This window comes from Bubalus bubalis, chromosome 17, assembly GCF_019923935.1.
Source record: "Bubalus bubalis isolate 160015118507 breed Murrah chromosome 17, NDDB_SH_1, whole genome shotgun sequence".
NCBI classification, from domain to species: Eukaryota; Metazoa; Chordata; class Mammalia; order Artiodactyla; family Bovidae; genus Bubalus; species Bubalus bubalis.
In genome coordinates this window covers 5,840,303-5,859,198 of record NC_059173.1, presented here as the reverse complement: position 1 = coordinate 5,859,198, position 18,896 = coordinate 5,840,303, and the positions used below count along the sequence as shown (strand labels likewise).

At 50.0% G+C, this 18,896-nt stretch overlaps 1 long non-coding RNA gene across 1 annotated transcript; it reads left to right on the top strand.

The window, feature by feature from the left end:
- The first annotated feature begins 52 nt into the window (after positions 1-52).
- LOC123329906 lies at positions 53-10,045 on the top strand. Its single transcript, XR_006545480.2, has 5 exons — positions 53-786; positions 2,408-3,882; positions 5,810-5,903; positions 6,444-7,339; positions 7,999-10,045. It is a non-coding gene; the product is annotated as an uncharacterized LOC123329906 (long non-coding RNA).
- The last annotated feature ends 8,851 nt before the right edge of the window (positions 10,046-18,896 follow it).

Genomic DNA, 18,896 nt, shown 5'->3' with positions numbered 1-18,896 from the left:
GGCTTCCCACGTGGCGCTAGTGTTAAAGAGCCCTCCTGCCAGTGCAGAGGAGATAAGAGACGCGGGTTCGATCTTCTTGGGAAGATCTCGTGAAAGAGGGCATGGCCACCCACTCCAGTATTCTTGCCTGGAGAATCCCATGGACAGAGGAGCTTGGCGGACTACGGTCCATGGGGTCACACAGAGTCAGACACGATGGAAGCAACGCAGCACACATGCCCGCAAGATGACAATAAATAAGGCAGTTCTGTTTCCAGGACACCCAATTTTTTAGCATCTCAGGAAGTGTCAGAAGATTTTCAAAAAGGGTTGTTGAAAGGCGGTGCAGGACCCAGAGGGAGAACAGACGAAAGCTGAATTTCGCTGACGTGGAGATGACCTGGGAGCCGAAGATCTGACTTCGGTTCCTGGTTTTTGCCCCTTCCCACCTCTTGGGCTTGACTCTTTTCTTTCTCTTGTCCTCTGAGGCCTCAGTTTCCCCGCCTGAGATGTGCAGCCAGAACAATTTGCTAATCCACCGCCCATGGATGCGCGGAAAAAATATTTTGAATTCCCACCATCTTTTTTTCCTTTGAATGAACTTGTTTATCCGCTGGTCAGGGTCAGAGAGAGTCGAGGAGGAGGAGCAGCGAGGGAGTGCCATCCAGCTAAGCTGACATGACGCTTTGGAAGGTCAGAGCCCACGGACCCCTGGACAGAGGGCCGTGTTGTCGGGCTTCGGCGCGCCCTTCTGGAAGCCAGTGGCCGGGTCTGACGCAAGCGTGCCAGGAACTCCTGGGCCTGAAGGTAAGTGTTTGTGTAAGAAGTCGGGGCGGGGGGCAGGAAGGAGGGGGGCGCCGCAGTGATTGTACCGAGGAGGCCCGAAACCTGAGCACGTCCTGCCTGCAGTCAGACGGGGGTCACCAAACCCAGACTAAATAGTCTGGCGGGCCGGGCTGTGGGCTGTCTGAAAAATGATTCCAGGATGGAACGCGCCAGTCAGGGAGGGGCGGGAGGGGGCACAGTCAGCACGCGGAGCCCTGTATCAGCGGCCGCTCCGAGGCCACCTCCCCAAGGTGGGGCCTCACCGTGAACCAGACGGAGGCTTGAAGTTTTTCATTTCTGTTTCCGCTCCTTAATAGGAGTGGGGGAGGGGTGGGAGGCCGAGGGGCAGCCCATGGGCCCTCCTGTCTGCTCGCCTGCCTGAGGCTCAGGGCTGCACGCTTCACCCTGTTCTCCGGGCTGGGAGCCAGGTTCTCACACCTGAAGGGGTCCAAGGGTCACTGTGTGGCCTTGGGCTGGTTAATTAGCCTCTCTGTGCTTTGCCAGCCCTCACTGTCAAGCAGGTGTCTGGGCTGATTGAGGCTGGGGGCTGCAGAAACATAGAGGTGCCTTTGTGGGAGTGGGACACAGCTGCCCCCTCCTGGCAGGAGCTGTCCCCTGGATTCAGACCAGCAAGTCCAGAACTTGGACCAGGCGCCCTTGGGCAGTGAACAACACACGTAACCGCACATAGCAGTCCTGGGCAGGAGCGTGAACGAGGAACTCCTAGTGCATTACTGAGCACCTGTTCTAAGCCTGTCACCACCCTCAGTCCTATCAACATGAGGAGATGTTGGTTCTTTCCCTCTTCTTGGAGATAAGGAAATGAAGGCTCAGAGAGGTCAAGTAACTTGCCTGAGGTCACACAGCTGGTAAATGGCAGCATCAAGGTTGGAACTCAGATCTAATCCTAAAGCCCTTTCTACAACCCCTTGTAGCCTTATTACCATGAATGTTAATATTTCCTTCTAATGCTTGCAGCAAAAACAGTTCACAAGAACCAAATAGTAAAACCTCCCATCTATCCATCTATTAGAAGATAGATGGCTAAACACAAAGTGGTCCATCTGTATAATGGAATACGATCTGGCCTCAGAAAGGAAGGATGTTCAGACACATACAAGGGATGACCCTTGATGACACGGTCATGAGTGAATTCAACCAGGCACAAAAGGACAAATGCCGTACGTGTCCACTTATAGGAGGTACAGAGAGCAATCAGGTTCGTAGACACAGGAAGCAGAGAGGAGGCTGCCAGGGGCTGAAGCGAGGGGATTATCAAGAGTCATCAATGACTGGGTACAGAGTTCAGTTTAGGGTGATGAAAAGGTTCTGGAGATGGATGGTGGTGATGTTTGTGCAACACGTCAGTGTGTTTAATGCCTCTGAACCGCACGCTTAAAAGTGGCTAAATGGCTAAATTTTATGTTTGTTTTTCTATAATTTTTTTAAAAAATCACTACTTTACGGAGATATTTGGGACTCCCCATTCACCCCGTCCGAACCAGCCTGCTCCCACAGAAGTCCCTGCTTCCTCCTGACCTGACTCCACGGAGCAGGAGCCCACGTCCAAGACACAGTGACCCAGTTCTGTTCCCCCCACCAGGTCTGCAAACTGAACGCCTATTTCTGTGACCCTTCGCGGGACTCACGGCCCTGGCTCCGCTGCCCAGCCCTCAGTGAACCGAGCAGATGGTCACAAAAACCAGCGGTAGCCCAGTCATCCTGACAGCGTCTGGGGTCCCTCCCGACACCAACCCTCAGCTCTCCTGCCTCCCAGACCTTGGAGCATCTCACTCTGCTCCGGGTGGTCTTGGAATCAGTTGCTGAGGGGTGAACGCTCATGAGCCCATTTCAGAGTTGGTGAAACTGAGGTCCAAGCAGGACAGACAGTGTGACGCCTTCCTTAAGCCCAGTTCCCAGCACTAGAGAACACATTCATTCATTTTGCAAATATTTGTGAGTTCTTGCCAGGCACAGGGCTGGATGATGCAGATGTCATGAGATGGGGTGCGGGGAGGATGTCTGGGGAGGTTGTCATTCCTTTGTCTGGCTCGCGGTCCAGGGGTGGAGACACATGTGCGGCAAAATCTCCAGAGTAAAATTAAACTGGAAACTGGGATAAGGACTGCAACGGGGGGCGAAAGAGAGCTTGGAACAGCCCGTGTGGTCTGGGGAGGTCCTGTGGGCTTCCCTGAGCTTCCTCAGATTAGTGCTTCTGATAATCAGGCTGAAATCTGATCATGGGGAGAGGGCTAGGGCTGAGAACTTTCCAGACAGAGGGAACGCCATGTTCAGAGGCTGGCATGTGGACCAAGCAGGGTAAGACAGATCACAGGAAGAAAGTCCACGTGGCTGGAGCCATGGAGAGTTCGGGCAGGGGCATGCTGTGGTGGAGGGGGCTGGCCATCCCCTTCCAGGAGGTCTCTGGTCCACAGCCTGGGGGCCAGAGGAGGCATGGGAGGGGTTCATCAGGGCTGAGACGTGACTGAGCGTGTGTTTTGAAAACATCACACATATTGCTGAGTGTGCAGTGGCTGAAGGGGGCTGGCAAGTTAAGGCTACTGCCAGCCTCCAGGCAAGAGATGAGGGCAGTTGGCACCAGGGAGGCAAATGGGGGAGGAGAAGACAGATTCGAGAGAGCTTTTGGCAGGAAAACCTCTAGGACCTGCTGGGTGGTGGGGAGATGCGGGTAACAGAGAGAAGGGTACAGGGGAGCTGGATCACTGCAATGGGGTCCCTGCGAGAGGGGGTGGAGGCGGGGGAAGGATGAGGAAGAATCAGCAGCCACGGAAAGCTCTTGGAGGCTGACTCATCCACACCTGTCAACTGACAGATGGGGAAACTGAGGTGCTCAAAAGTAACATGCCTTTTCCAAGAGAACACGGGGAGGCCATGGCCCAGCCTGGACCAGCATTCAGGTCGCCCTATAGTCCAGCCAGGGCAGAAATTGCAGTCATTCATTCCTTCAGTCACAATTTTTACAGATCCCATGGAAATGAATACATCCCTGTTCTTGCCCTCAACGAGTTCTTGGTGAAGGAGACAGACACACAGACCTATCATGAGAACCCAGGGTTGGTAAGTATACAAGGAGAATTCCCTCCAACTGCAGGAAGCACAGAGAAAGAATTGATTCTGCTCGCAGGGGGAGTCTTGAGAGGCTTCAAGAAGGAGGTGGTTTTTGAGCCGAATCTCTAAGTATCTGTTTGCCAGTAGTCCAAAGGAAGGAAAGAAAATCAGGCATCAGGAAGGCTTTGTGCTAAGGCCCAGAGGCATGAAAGTGCGTAGGGGATATTCACCAACCGAAGAAAAGTTGGTTTGATTGGAGAGTAAGTGCAGGAAGCAGGGCAGGCCTGGGGGCCTGGGTCAGGTAGACGTGCTGTTGGGGTGGATCTCAGCACTCAGGCGACTTACCAGCCCTGCGGGGGATGGCTTTTGTCACTGTTAACCAGAGTCCTCCTTTTGCACGATAAAGTATTAACATCCTCCGGAATACCCAAAGATGTGATGGTCATTAGTTTTTCCCACGTCCGACTATCACATTACTTCATTTAATGGAGAGGCAGGGTCAGCGTTAATAATGGGGCTGTGGTGCAAGCGGGTATAGACTCCAACACCGTGTGCCTGAGTGCTCAGCTGCTCAGTCGTGTCTGACTCTTTGTGACCCTGTGGACCGTAGCCTGCCAGGCTCCTCTGTCCATGGGATTCTCCAGGCAAGAATATGAGAGTGGGTTACCATGCCCTCCTCCAGGGGATCTTCCCGACCCAGGGATCGAACCCATGTCTCTTGCATTGGCAGGCAAGTTATTTACCACTGGCACCACCGGGGAAGCCCGTGCACTCTGAGTTTTCATTATAATTCCGAAAGACACACGAAGGTGCTTTATACACTATTAAGTCCTATACACATATATATGGCCTCACAGAAGGTCATTGACTGACCCCAGGACTTCCTTAAATGGAGACCCCCCTCATACATGGAGACTCCACAGTCACCACAGAATGGTGGGGTGCACGCCCCCACCCTAAAAGTTTTCATGCGTTAGAATTTGAGACACTCCCAACTCGGCAGAGGCTGCAGCCGCCCCAGCAAGGCGGAGATGAAGCGCCCGTTGGGTTCTTTTCAGGTTCCAATGGCGCGTAATGACGGCCTTTTCCTCCACTCATAAACCACATATGGAATTAATAGCACCGGCATCAAACCAGACCAGGCTGGGTTTATTCACCAGAAACAATGAGACGTTCAGAAAGCGGGGCCAGGAGAGGCAGAGAAGGCTTTAACAAGCTTCTAGGTGGGATTTTTATTCCCCCTCCCTTTTCACTTTATTGAATCTGGTCCTTGCTGATTTGGTTACAGCCTGTGATTTCGGTTTATGATTCAATAACCCATTTGAAAGCTTGTAAATAGCACGGTTCTGCTATCTGCTCTCTCCTCCCCAAGGGGGTTGCCGCTGAGGGAAGCGGGGAGCTTGCTTCCTCTCGCAGCTGGGTGAGTGGCCCTGATGGTAGGGCCGCTGAGCGAAGTGGACCTGGGGTGGGGTCTTGACCTCTGGATGAGGTGGACACAGCCTCAAGCATCCATTGGACCACAGGGACCTGCCAATCCAAATGAGACTTCTCCCATCCAGACATGACCGTGTCTGGGTGCTCCTGATTCTCCCCACCCCAATCAGGGCTGGGGACCCTACTGGCACAAGCCCCAGCTCACCCCTCAGGAACCCCTGAGTGAGAGCAGTGGCCCTGTTCCCAGATTCTGTGTCCTCAGGGCCAAACTTCTCCAGAAGGTCATCTACACTCCCTTGCTCCCTCACCTCCTCCCACCCCCAACCCACCGCTAACTCCCTGCTGGTCCCGAGAGCAGGAAGAGACAAGCCCAGTTTAGAGCAGAACCCCAGGTGACCAGCAGAGGCACCAGTGAGTCCAGCCAAGATGAGTCCCAGGCAAGTAGCCAATCAGTAGGTGATTGCGGATATAACTCACTGATTTGGGGTAATTTGTTTCACAGCAATAACTGATGGATACACTGTCTTCTATGGGCCTCCCAGGAAGCTTAGCAGTAAAGAGTCTGACTGCCAGTGCTGGAAATGCAGAAGACACAGGTTCAACCCCTGGGTCGGGAAGATTCCTTGGAGGAGGGCATGGTAACCCACTCCAGTGTTCTTGCCTGGAGCATCCCATGGACAGAGGAGCCATGAGGTTGTAAAGAGTCAGACACGATTGAGCGACTCAGCACAGCACACTATCTGCTGGGGGCTTTTCAACTTTATTAACCAAATGATGGGGCAAATAGGTGAATGCTACCGTTCCTTAAATTGTGGCATCCATGAGTTGGAGAGGTCAAATGGTGGGATTCTGAGTCTCTGTGGTTTAAATTCCGGGTGGGCACAGTTTCTCTGGGAGAGCAGCAGTCCTTGTGGGAAAGTCCATGCTGATCCTTGCCCCATGCCACGTCTCCCCTTGGCCTTGGTGAGAGCAGCCTGCTGCCAGGCAGCTGAGCGGAAGTGGACATGGAAGCTGTGTCATAAACAGTGGAACTGGAACACACCTCATGACTCCCCTGCCCACAGGGAAAAGCACAAATGCCGTGGGAGGACCTCTAGGCTCCGGTTTGATCTACCTCCTGGCCTTGCCTCCTGCAGGTGCACCACCATACGCTCTGAGATGGGATGCTCAATTCTGCTAAATGGTCCTCGAGCACATCATGCTTTTTCATGGATTCCCTGCCTTTCCTCCTACCCCATCTCCTCTGCCCAAAAGGCTCTTCCTCCAGTTAGGGCCCTCTAATGAACTCCTGTTCATACTGCAAAACCCAACCTGCACAGTCCTTCTGCAAAATTTTCCCCAAACTCAGCTCAAACACTTTTCCTATATGCTGAAATAATTTAACGGCATGTCAGGTCACCCTCCATTTCCGCTCCTCCCCAGCCACCACGAGACTATGAAGTCCTCCAGAGCATGCTCGGTAAAACTCAACAAGGTAAATGAGTGAGTGAGTGATCAGGGTGGGTGCCTTTCCAACAAGGTAGAATGGTTCTGTGCAAAAACCAAGGTCGCTGGAATCAACAGATCCCAGGTGCAGATGCAGAGGATTGTTACTCCATGGAATTGGGCTAGTTCCATTGTCTCACGGGTCTTAACTTTTCCCAGCTATAAAACAAGACCAAGAGTGATCTTGGCAGGACATACTATCTCCAGAGAAAGGGCTCCCTCCCTTCCCTCTGCAGCTCTCCTCTTCTGGAAGTGGGGTGAGGGCTGCCTCCTTCTTCCTGGCACCTTTTCCAGGAGTGGGAGGTTGCACGGAGGTGGGAACTGGGGGAGGCTGGAGCTCGGGTTTCTCCGAAGGCATTTCTGTCTCTCTAGGGAGTCTCCATGATTGACTTGGTAAAATCATCATCGCCATCAGCATTCTCACCCTAACTCCTGTTGGACGCCAGAGAGGACTTTCTGCTCAGTATCTCCAGCCGTCCTGCCAGGCAGAGGTATTATCTGCGTTTCAGAATAAAGACACCGAGGTGCAGGGACAGTGCAGGATCTGGTGAGACGCTTTCTCTCCCTCCCACTGTTTTCTTCCGAAGATCTTTGATCTTTGACCTGTTATCTCTGTGCAGTCAGTCACGGGGCAACCATTGTTTGAGTTGGGGCTGATCTCAAGGAGCCTGTGGTTTGGGTTTCCTGGGCTCTGGACTCTGCTCCCTGGAGACCGGAGGACAGAGAGCAGGAAGGAGGACCCAGGAGAGTCCCAGGGCCTAGAAAAGCCTCAGCAAGGTGTTTCTGTGTCCATCAGCACTGCCTGAATGCGTTCTCCCCAGTCCTCCGGTTCCCCCTCTGAGCAGACATTTCTTCAGAGCCTAGTTTTTGCCAGGCTCTGTGCCGAGAGGAGGAGATGCTGAAATAAATGTCATTGTCGTGCCCTCAAGAGCCTCCCAGTCAGATGGCCAAGGCAGCCCTGAAGACAAGCTTCTGGAGGCCATTTATTGAAAGGCTGTAGTTAATGACACTTGGAAGTGAGAAGCCATTAAGGCATCATCTTGGTGCCAACTCTAGCCAATTGCTCGGTCGCCTCAGCGCTCCAGGGCTGGGAAAGAAAGGATGCTATGATTGATTAGCAATGTCTGCCGTGTACACGGCTAGGAGAGGTCTGCCCCATGTGCCAGTTACCTGCCAGCCTAGGTTGAACAATGTTACTCTTTCTAGGTGTAGCGGCCTATCCAGTCAAGAAGGTTGGAGGGAGCCATAAACCAGGATTTTTCCAATTCCGATCTGAGAACGGGCTATATGCCTTGGAGGAAGGAAGGATTTCTGCTCCTGGGAGAATCTAGAAGGTTCCCAACCCCTGGCAAGTGAGCTGAGCTTGAAGGAAAAGATTTCAGTACCTTGTAAGTGATTCCCACGGACATATATTGTTGTTGTTGTTCAATCTCTAAGTCCTGTCCGACTCTGCGAACCCATGGACTGCAGTACTCCAGGCTTCCCTGTCCTTCGCTATCTCCTGGAGTTTGCTCAAGCTCAAGTCTATTGAATCCATTTCCAGGAGGAGAAGATATCAGGGAGGGCCTTTTAGGCAGCCAGGGACAAGGGGTGTCTTGGATGCAGCTTGGTGGGGGTGACCAGAGGAAAGGGTGTGAGGAGAACAGAGCTGGGAGTGAGGGGCAACTCAGGAAAGTTCTGGAGTTTGGCTTTCATCCTAGGAGCAAGGGGGCACCTTGCATCGAACACAGTTTCTCTGCCAGGAGCCCCCCAGCAAGGGGGTGGCTGCCAGCCTGAGAAATCTTCCCGAGTGTTCTCGGCCGGGAGAACGGAGCTCCTGCCGCCGTGAGGACGCTGCTATTTTAAGCCACCTGCCAACAGCCCGCCTGCCTCCCCCGCTGCCGCCTTGACATGCGGCTTCTGACAGCGAACCCCGTGTCGCCCCAGCAGACAGGCCTAGGCGGCTAAATGCAGATGCACTCCTGGGCAGGTGACAGCTGTGGGGACCTTGAGCGGCTTCCCACCTAGAGTCCAGCATCCTTGACCACTAGCCTGGGGTGGGGGGGGTTGGTGGTGCTGAGGGGTACCCACGTCCTGCCCTGCTCAGACAGCTCCGACCAACCTGGGTACTAACCTCCAGTCTCATGTATGTGGGAAGACATCTCTCTTAGAGCCTCGGTTGTTCCTCATCTGTAAAATGGGTATAATGATGAAATATTATCCTCACAGGATGCTGGGGGAGCTCTTCAGATGATCAGATATGTAAGGGACCAGCTCGGTGCTTGGCACAGGTTAGGAGGTGAAAACTTCCGTGTGTGTGTGTGTTAGGTCGCTTCAGTTACGTCTGACTCTTTGCGACCCTATGGATTGTAACTGGCCAGGCTCCTGTGTCCATGAGATTCTCCAGGCAAGAATACTAGAGGGGGTTGCCATGCCCTCCTCCAGGGGATCTTCCCAACCCAGGAATCAAACCCGTGTCTCCTGCATTGGCAGGCGGGTTCTTTACCACTAACAGCATCTGGGAAGCCCGAAAACACCTATACCAACCCCCATCACTCCCCATCCCCCTTTCTCCGTCTTATTCCTCCCCAACTGACGTTGTGTTGGATGTTCACTGGACCGCGACGGCAAAGATTTTGGATCCACAGCCTCTAACCATGCCTGACACATAGTAGGTGCTCATAAATAAACCCTCCATGAAAGGAATGGTTCTCGTTCAATAGAGTCAGTTCTCCAAGCCTTCGCTTCTCATCTGGAAGGCACGCTGGAAGGCTGTTGGCAGGTGGCGTTGCATGGGTGAGCGTCCATTCACCCAGCCATTCACCTGTGAATCTCTGAGCCCCTACAATGCACCAGGCACTGTGCGCAGCTCCAAGGACCAAAGCTGTGCAAGTGTGAATGGCCCACGACCTCCGGACTGGGTATCTTCATCTGGGTAAGTAGTAAATTCCTAGTTCTCAAAGTGGACCATATCCGCGATTATTTGACATCCAAGCAGTGGATCTGTACCCTGTCTCATCACCCTTCATGAAATAATAGCTGGCCTTACTTCTGTTGTCTGCCATCACCGGATCTAGTTGGGGAAGAAGCGGGGATAAAGGAGTATGGTGGTCCCTAGCCAAGCATTGTGAGAGGAGCGTTAGATGGTGGAGAGTCAGCTGTGCTTCCAGTGCCCACGGTTTCTGAAGGTGCCTGGGCCCACCTGGCCAGGTGGCAGGGGGTCAGCAATTCCACCAGCAGGTTTCGGAACACGTCACCCATTGGAAGGGGCCAGCGGCAGGTGTCCCGGCCTTCAGGGACTGGTTGGCCTTGGCTCAGGCGCCAGCCTGACCCTGCTCATTTATATGTCTCAGAGCTAACTGCACTCTGCCATTGCAACTACAGCGTCCATTGCGTCCAAAACTCACCCTCCTACGTGACAACCCATTTTCACCTATCGTGGATCAGAGCTTGCTCTCTGCCGCCAGCCTGGCTTCCAATCCTGGCTTTGCCACCTACTGGCTGTGTGACCTCAGGCAAATTGCTTAGCCTCTCTCTGCTTGTTTCTTCGCCTGTAACAGGGATAATAATAGCACCTACCTTAATGGGTTATTGAGAGAAGAAAAGGAGTCAATACATGTAAAGCACTTAGACACTGGCCAAGGATTTGCCATTTTGATGGTCATTGTCATTTGCACTGTAGGCATCTGACATCATTTAATGAAGAGCCCAGTCTGGAGATCAAAGGCTATAAGTCTTTTGGCAAAAGTTGAATTTGCTTGGGGCTGTGGGTTGAGAGGTATTGATTCCCAGGAGGGATTGTTCTGGAGTCTCCCTCTCGGTACTTAACTCTTTACTTCCCTATGACAGTATTAGACACCCACACCCTAGCCACGGACTCATGTGGGCAGCATTGGCTTCCTCTCTCCTCCTAGACTCTGGGTATGCCCGTGTGATTTGCTCTGGCCAGTGGGCTGTTAGCAGACATGATGCAGGCAAAGGCTGGAAATGTGTTTGCCCCTCTCTGTGATTGGGGGTGGGGGTGGAGGCCATTTGTTATGCAGCATTATCATGCTAATAGCTAACCGATACACCTGCCATTGCATTGCCAGCAAGGGATTCTTGTGATGATAAATGAGAGGGTGCATGCGAAGTGTTTAGTACAAAGGTAGACACACAGTAAGCCTTCAAATACCCTTAACTATTTTCATCACATCGTCATCATCTTCACCAGTATAACCTCTCCCCCAGCTGGGGCCAAGGTTCTCTTTCCCCTTAACTCGAGGTCAAGTACCTTTCAAGGACCCAGCATGCATCCCCAGCCGCTTCCCCACCTGCCTCTTCTTGATGTTCTGAAGAAATGAGAAAGAAGTGTTAAATTTGTTCTTGGCTACTTTTCCTTGCAACTCCCAGAGGCCCTGCTTACAAACTGAATCAGTTATCAGCTAGTTAGGCTGGCGGTCCCCGGAGGTGCCGCTTGAATACAGATAGGGACCCATGCATTATTCAGTGCAAAGACGGGCAGAAATGAGCAATGCGTCCAAAGCCAGAACAGCAGTGGCAGTAAGGGAATAATTAGCGAGCTGTCACTTGTCCCTGTCACTGTTCCCTCCCTTAACACATGAGGAAAAATAAAAAAATAAAAAAAAATTTTTTTTAAGGGAGAAGAAAAAAGGCAGGGAAGATCTTCTTGCTTCTTGAGGCAGCTGGTAGGTTAAAATGTGACACTCAAGAAGCTTGAAGCAAGGGCTCTGGTTTGTCTCAAAAAATCTGTGGCCTGGGGACCCCCCCTCCAATATTTTATCGAACTCCCCTTTCTGCTTCATGATTCATGAGCACTGGCCCCGTCTTCCATTCAGATTTTCTGCACGTTTCCATAGCACTGGGAATTAATTTCTCCCCTCTCAGGAAGAGGTGGGGGTGCTGCTGGGAGAAGGTGAGGGGTAGGGAGGAGATGTGAGGGGCAGAACCACCCAGGCCCGCCAAGGTTTGAGGTGACCTTCCAGAAGGAGAACGGGATGAGGTTGACAAGACCTGCGCCTGGCTCCTTTGGGGACTGTGCAATTTGATTATTCATGAGTTTACGCGTACAGAAAGAAATCATTTTGTTGCGTGACTCCTCATCATTTCTTGTGGAAGCTATTTTTATTTATCTATTAATGTCTTGTTAGAATTTCTTTCTTTTTTTTTTTTATTTCTGGTGGTGTGTGCCGATTGCTTTGCCACTTGGGGTGTCGAGCCAGATGAGAGAGGGTCTGAAACGTGTTGATGGTGGGGCCAGTTTTCTCAAAGATTTCCCCCTCCCTTTTCCCTTGGAAGAAGTGGGGGGGATTGGATTGAGGATTTTTGCTGGCTTGATTCATGGCTGTGCTTCCCGTTAAAAACGAGGGGGTTACCTTTGCGAAGGACTGTTCCTTTCTGCAGTTCCGACTGCGTGAAACCCCAGTAGATGGAATGGGGGGAAAATGCTTTATATAAGAAGAGTCAGAGAGAGGTGGTGGGAGGAAGCAGGGCTTGAGAAAGGGTATCAGGCTGGGTGATACCGAAGGACTTTCAAAATCAGGTCCCAGTGAGAGGCAAGGTTCTCCCTGTAGGATTCCCAGCTAGTAAACAAGTCACCCTTCCTTATAAAAATCTCAGCTTTCTTCCTGCGTAATGAGGGCCGCTGGTGGATGGGAGATTTTGTCCTGAAAGCCCAGACAGAAATGAAATTCTCTCATGAAGCCTCTAGCCCAGATTTAGTAAGTGGTGTGTGTACCATTGTTTCTTCACCTGGTACCCAGGGCAGACATTGCTAATCAACCCTAGAACTTAACGCAGGGCAGCCATCTTGAATATACCAGGCAGCCACGTAGCACGCAGAATTAAGCACTGGAACTGGAGCAATGAGAACTCTCATCAGCACACCTGGGTTTGGGAAGGGGCGGGTCCTTTAAGGGAAGAAGGCCAGAATGTCCCAAGGTACAGAGTTAGGGAGTTCCCCAGTGGTCCAGTGGTTAAGACTCTGTGCTTCCAATGCAGGGGGCATGGGTCTGATTCCTGGTCAGGGAACTAAGATCCTACATGCCTCAAGGAGTGGCAAAGAAGAGAAGAAAAAAAAAAAAGATACAGAGTTAAATCTTGTTTTTAAAGATCACAAGTTCTGGATTAGAGAAATTAGAATGTGAACCCCAGAGGGAACTTAGCAGTTTCGTGATCTTGGGCAAATTTCTCCAGGACTAAGGCCTCAGTTTTGACATCCAGGAAATGGGTATCATACTAACTCATCGAGCAGGGTCCAGTGAGACACAGCATGCCAAACACAGAGCTCCCTGCCAAACGAGCTCCCTCAGTCCATCTCACTCTTTCAGACTCTAGATCTCCTTGGCACATGTCATTCCTACAGCCTGGCGTGGCCCTTCTTCCCTTGCTAATGCTGCCCCAGGCCAAATGCCACCTTCCCCTGGGAGCCTTTACGAGCAAACCATCTCAAGTCTGTGCAGGGTTAAGTTAAGCTTCTCCACTCACACGTCCGCTCTAGTTCTACATTTGCTGTGCATGCTCAGAAATGAATGACCGATTTAATGTGTTCTCCCTCTTCCTGACTAGATCGGAGGGCCAGGGGACAGATTGTCACTTCTCTGTCCCCAGCAGCCAGGGTAGAGATTGACACTTGGAAGAGATCCAGGAAGGGTGTGTTGAATGAAGGAAGGAATGATTTGCTGTGTGTCTCTGAGCAACCTCAGCCCCTCTCTGGGCCTGATGTTTGGCATTCAGCCCACACATAGACTTAGAGGTGACCTGGCTGTGGAGGGGGGAATCCCCAACCCTGAGGGGCACAGGCCGGGGATACCACACTGATCAGCCTCCTCTTTGGCTCTCTCTCTCTCTCTTTTGGCCTCACAAAGCTCATGCTGAGGGGGACGTGGGGACAAATTGACATAGAACTGTAGACTGTTGGTTAACCTGGTCTTATTTAAATTCTTCAGCTGTCTTTTAATATTTTGTAGCCAATGAATTTGCTGACTTGGGAGGAGTGGTCTCAGATATTTTTGTGAGTCTTTGAAAAGCAGTGGGAAAGAGGTCGTGTTTCAGAGAAAATGTGTGCTCCGCCTTTCTTTGTATCTTCTCTCTGCCTCCCTTTGTCAGTGTCTCCTTCTTTTTCTGTCTTACTGTCTCTCTCTCTCCCTTTCTGTCTACACACACATGCGTGCATGCGCGCACGGAGGCTTTAAAGGTGAATGAGGTACATGACCTTGCTCCTGACATTACCCCTTCTCAACACCTTTCTCCATCCTTCCTAAAGTGCGTGGCATGCATCAAGATCCTACCTCCCCGTCTTCCACCTTCCCTTCCTCCTCCTTTGCTTCTCCACCCACTGGGCTCCGCAAAGGAGAAGATTCCCCTTGTAGGCCAGGATATGCTTCAGTTTTAACATGTGGCCAAAGCAAACACCCTCATTGGAAGCTGGCTGCAAGATAATGGAGCCGGGGAGGGAGAAAGAGGCAGATTGAACAAGAGCCAGTGTTAAGGGGGAAGCAGCAAGGAGCTGGCAGCTGCTAGGTCAGGAGCTGGGTTGTAACCAGCAGAGCCTTGGGACAGAGTTCGGTGGCCAAGAGCCCAGTCCTCTTCTGGGAACCTGAGGATGACCGGGATGTGACACAGAAGTGGCTGCTTCTCCTGTAGGTATTGGTCCCGGGGGCCACCATGTCTCCTGTTGAGTTGACATTTACCAAGAACATTCTGCCTCTTGTGGGGAACACTCTGCTTCCCCGTGGGTGGGATGATTGCATGCAGCCCCATGACTCACTTGATCCTTTTGAACAAATTTTAATAGACTTTTTATTGAGGTGTAACTTAATTATAATAAAGGGCACCAAGATGCAGCTAAGAACTCAATTAAATTTTACACGTGCATGCCCACCGCCCAGCTCAAGATGCAGCCCATTTCCAGACCCCCAGGGAGGACCCTCGTGTTCCTTCCTGTTAACACTTGCCCTGATGTAACCTCTGTCCTGACCTCTGTATCTTCTGAACCTCAAACAAATAGATTTACCCCTTGGTATCAAACTTTCCCCTCGTGTTATGTCTTCATCCCATGCAGGAATCAGGAGTCTGTACTTTGTACTGTTGAGTAGTATTCCATTGAATGAATATATCACAATCTATGTCACCGTTGTACTACTGATGGGCATTTGAGTTATCCGAGTAAGGAGCTGCTATAAAATTCTATCTTGTGTCTTTGGGTGGTTACGAGCATTTTTTCCCTATAGTTTATATATCCAGGACTGGAATCGCTGGGCCAAACTATAGCACATGAGCATATCGCATAAATGTGTGTTTAGCTCTAGTAGGTAGTACCATATGCTTTGTGAAGTGTATATATATATATATATCTGCAGTGGTTCCAGGCATATTTTATTGCTTAGAGTGAGAATATATTTTTAAAAGTGATTCTATCTAAAATTAACTTGAAAAATATTAAGTCAATAATAGTATTGGTGAATAAGGTCACAGTGAGATGTGACAGAGGCCGCGGAGGCAGCAAGTGGCTGATATTCAGGGACCCCTGGAGTCCTCAATCATTTATTCAGCATGATATTCAAATCATTTTTCAACACATACTTTATTGTTTTAGTTCCCTTATCTGTAAAATGAGGATGATGAAATACGCCCTCCTGGGGTTTAGTGAGGATGAAATGAGTCGGTGCATGTAAAGCTCTTAGAACACCACAAGGCACAGAGTCAGTGCAAAATAATGTAAGCTATTACGGTTGTTGCTGCTTTCTTTAACACCTACTATGTGCCAGACAATAAGAATTCTATGGATATTGTCTCATGCATCCATGTATACAATCTGTGCATGTGAGGAAGGGGAACTTTGTTAACATCTCTGTTCTAGAAATGAGGAAACTTGAATTCAGAGAGGCTAAGTCCCCTGCCTTAGGTCACACAGCTGAACAGTGGAATGGGAACTCAGGCCTATGTGGTTCCAAGGGCCATATTCTCCTTTTCAGACCTGGAGGAGAGCCGCTTCTTGGTCATCAATAAAACAATCAATTTTTGCAATGTTTTATCATCAGGAATTGATCAGACATAATTGAAAATCCAAATATAAATGACATCATCATGGTAGAGAATTACTTCTTCCTCATGTAAATGAAGTCGGAAGAATAGTAGCTCCATGCTGCCCTCAGAGATTCAGGCTGTCTCTAGCTGTTGCGCTACCATCTTTAAAGTGTGACTTGCATCCGAATGCTCTCAAAATGACTGCTGGAGTTCCAGCCATCACACCCTCCATTCAGACTAGAAGAAAGGGAGAGTCTGCGGATGAAAAGTGATAGCTCAGATTGCCTCCTTTACAAAGGGAGCTTTTCTGGAAGATACACCCAACAAAAACATCTACTGACAAATTGTTAGTCCGAAGCTGTCGCATGGCCATCTTACATGCAAGGAAGGTGGAAAATGTAGTCTTTCAATTGAGAAAGTTATTCCTTATCCTCTGAAAAATAGATCTTCTCTAGATAGAAAAGGTGATTGGATATGTGTGGCCAATTGTAGCCCAAAGCACAAATATTAACCCAGGGATCCAGAGTTTTTGTTTAATTAGGTGCAGAACCAGTCAGTCCTAAAGAAAATCAACCCTGAATATTCACTGGAAGGACTGATGCTGAAGCTAAAGCTCCAGTACTTCAGCCACCTGATGCAAAGAGCTGACTCATTAGAAAAGACCCTGATGCTGCGAAAGATCGAGGGCAGGAGGAAAAAGGGATGGCAGAGGATGAGATGGTTGGATGGCATCACTGACTCAATGGACATGAGTTTGAGCAAACTCTGGGAGATAGTGAAGGACAGGGAAGCCTGGCGTGCTGTAGTCCCTGGGGTTGCAAAAATTCAGACATGACTGAGCCAACAAACCAACAATAAAGAAAAGGATAGTAACTATAAAGTCACAATAAGCCCTATGGTCCTGTGTGTGTGTGGTAGATACATGTAACAGATATATATTGAATTATTATATATATTCAATTATTTTCAAAATATAAAAATGTTAGATACCAAGGGAGAAGGAGCTGCACATTGAGGATCACAGAGTAAACAAGTACCAGCCCCAGGAACTGGGTCTTTGTCTCTGGACTCCGAGTCCAGGGCTCTTTCAAGTATCCCAGGTTGCTTTTTTTCTCCTAACGTGGTACTTTCCTTCCATGACTATCTGGGTTTTTGAGCCTTGTATACATTGTAATCATTAATGTAGATGACCGAGCAGTTCTGGTTTTCCTCGCTTCCAAAATATGTGGGGTTACACTTTCTGCATCTGTGCAGCAGGGTTAGGGCATGTGAATGGTGCTGGCCAGTGAACTGGGGGAAGGATTGATGTTTGTCAATTCTGGGCAGATATAATAACCAACACCAGACCCCTCATAGCTCACTTTCCCCTTTGGCACTCTGATCAGCAGCTTTTAAGAAGGTGACGTCCCGTTAGACTGGATACCCAGAGGGGTATGGTGAGCAGGCTTCTTGCCAACTGGAGATGGACACAGAATGAGCAAGAAACAAACCTTTGCTGTTCCTGAGAGCTAAAGGATGCTTACTGTGAAGTAACATCTTTTATCTGAAGGATACCCCTAAGAGTCCCGTTTCTTTTACTGAATTCCAGATTAAGTGACCCAAACTGGGTCTGTGGTGCTGTTGAGAATTTCTTCAGCTGTGCTTCTTGTGGGCAAACAGGAACCAAAACACAGAGAAAGTTGGAATAAGAGGATTTCAACTTCTGATTTCCAATACAGTCGCCACTGGCCACATGTGGCTGCTTAGACTCAAATGAATTACAATTAAATAAAATTAAACTTCAGCTCCTCCTTTCTGTGAGCCATGTCTCAGTGCTCAGTGCCTGCCCTGCTGGATAGCTGAAGTTGTGTCTGCCTCTTTTGAGACCCCACGGACTCTAGCCCGCCTGGTTCCTCTGTCCATGAGATTTCCCAGGCAAGAATCCTGGAGTGAGTTGCTGTTTTCTTCTCCAGGGGATCTTCCCAACCCAGGAATCAAACCCGCATCTCCTGCATTGGCAGGTAGATTCTTTACCACTGAGCCCCAGGGAAGCCCGTGTTGGATGGTACTGATATAGAATATTTCCACTGTTGTAGGAAGTTCTCGTGGCCAGTACTGGTTGAATCCAGAATTCTAGAACTGAGAAATAGTGGGGGGTCTAAAAAGATGGGATACAACACCTTAGAATGTTGGCATCTTGGTGTGATGAATTCCTGAGATAGTCTTGGTCATGAAGTAGGACAGTGCTTCTCCCGTTACCTTGAAGTGACAAATGTCACCATTAAACAGTGGCTACCCACAAGGTGGGCATGGGGGAGGGGGTCACAGCAGGATCCAAACTTGGATGAAGAAGCCAGCTCGTAGCAAAGCATCTCACCTTTAGATCCATCAGGGTCGGCCTCCCTCCACACTAATTAGAGGACTTGGTGCCCAGAGCTGGTCAGGAAATGCTTAGCAGGCTTTGAATGAGAAAGGCAGAGGAAGAGTTTTCTCACGTGAATGAGGTCAAGGGCAAGATGGCTGACAGAGGACTCTGCATCACCCGATCACAGGGTGACCATCCCTGGACGACCTCAAGAGAGTCACTCCACCAGCAGGAGCCTTGATCGCCTCATCTGTAAAATGGCAATAATAGCGGGTATTTATAGAGCTCTTATTCCCACCGGGCGACTTGCCAAGGATGTCATATGCTTCATCTGCTTTTTTATTCTCACAATAAACTCAGGAAGCAAGTTCTAAAATTACTTTTCTCCCTGTCGCTCTCCCACCACCCCCATTTTTTTAAATGATTGGCCCTGTCTCCCCAAGTTGAACGTGAACTGCTAGAAGGCAGTTCATCCTTTAATCTGGAACACCTGGTTGAGAGCAGATAATAACGGTTTCTCCTTCTCACCGTTGGTGGGGGAACGCAAAGGTAAGCCCAAGTGAGGGGCCAACCCTTTCCCTCTCGCAAGACAGTTTTACTTCTCCCTTGTTATCTCCAAATTCATGGCTCCTGTAGGGAACATGGGAAAATTACTTGAAGGTGGGCATGGTCAAGCAGATGGAATGTGTATGACTTCCAGGCAGGAGAAATTAAGAATGGTTCTCCACTCTTTTTTTTTGCCCCGCTGCCAAGC